This window comes from Onychomys torridus, chromosome 12, assembly GCF_903995425.1.
Source record: "Onychomys torridus chromosome 12, mOncTor1.1, whole genome shotgun sequence".
NCBI lineage: Eukaryota > Metazoa > Chordata > Mammalia > Rodentia > Cricetidae > Onychomys > Onychomys torridus.
This window is the reverse complement of record NC_050454.1, coordinates 35257679-35259088: the sequence shown is the minus strand read 5'-3', so window position 1 is coordinate 35259088 and position 1410 is coordinate 35257679. Positions and strand designations below refer to the sequence as shown.

Sequence of the window (1410 nt, the reverse complement as noted above, 5' to 3'; positions counted from 1 at the left end):
CACTTCCAAGTAAGATGAATGGTCTAAAGGGTAAACCATGTATATCAACAGGCCACACTATTGTAGTGGGTAGCCATTTCAGCCTTGGTCTGGGAGTTCCAACCCCCACTGAGGCTTCGGTAATGGTCACGCCTACAAGGCGGGGCTGAGGGAGGAAGCGGAAGACCTAGGATCCAAAGGAGAGGCTTCTCTTGGTTCCAGGACCCTGGATGCTGGAGGTAGACTGAGCAGAGTTCTCCAGAGAACACCACTGGACTGCGCCACATGTTTCCCAGACCCTGAAACCTACCTAGCCCTTCATTTGTAAGTTATGCCACTAAATAAACCTCCCTTTTAACTATGTGGAATGGCCATAATAGTTTCACTAATATCTGGCGCCCAACGTGGGGCACAAACCCACGACCCTGAGATTAAGAGTCTCATGCTCTACCAACTGAGCTAGCCGGGCACATATATTCTGCCCTGTGTGAGACCGATCACCAGGACTCCTTGAATCTGGCTTCCTACTAGGGTCAGCCACCAGATGGGAGATGAGAGGGATGGAGGAGAGTGAAGCTGGGTATGTACTCCTCTGGTTCCTACTATTGAAGGTCACCCCAGGCTTGCCCCATCACTAAGCTGAAGGTCATGGTTATTTTTGACGTTCTCACTCTGTCCTTCTCTTCCACCACGTTAGAAACTTCTCTGCTTCCTTTCCCTTCAAAGCCCGAGAGTCTTGACTTCCTGTACAATGTCTTACAATTCCCCCAACAACCCAATGTCTTTATAGTCAGACTTTTGATTGATAAGTCTTCCTTGAATTAAGCTCAAATTGCTACCTGTGGCTGCTAGTGACTATGTTATACAATGAATATAGGAATGTTCCAATAATTTCCCATTGGGAATCTGACAGATTCTGACAGTCTTAAGTCCTTAGAAGATTGTTTGCTACAGCATCCAACCCTTGCAACTTGAGTATATACCCCAGCAACAAATAATCTATATGAACTCTCTTTACATCCTTCTGGTTGTTTAACTCCAACCCTTGTCTTCTACAAATGTCAAAAGCAGTGGTGACAGCAGACCTAGGAAGTCAGGGCACCCCACAGATTGGAAAGGCTCTAAGTGGGTCCTCTTTCTCCCATGTTAGGAAAACATATCCCCCTGTATTGTTACCTACAGTAATCTGGATCCTAACCTTTGACTTCAGTTATAAGCCTCTTCTTCCAAAGTGCTCTTGACTTTTAAGTTTGTGATGCCTTTTGTAAGTGGTATTTAGTTCAAACTTAGTTTGTTTTGTGGTTTATGGCTTTTATGTTTCATTTAAGGACTTTTTCTCTATCCAGGGTTCACAAAGATACTCAAGTTTTTGGGTTTGTTTTTTTTTTTAGCACTTTTATATGCACATATTGAAAAGATTGGAGTCTTTAC

The 1410-nt window shown here is 44.0% G+C and overlaps 1 non-coding gene across 1 annotated transcript; it reads right to left on the bottom strand.

Annotated features, from left to right (window-relative positions):
• Positions 1-375: 375 nt before the first annotated feature.
• Trnak-cuu lies at positions 376-448 on the bottom strand. The gene has a single exon. It is a non-coding gene; the product is annotated as a tRNA-Lys (tRNA).
• Positions 449-1410: the final 962 nt, after the last annotated feature.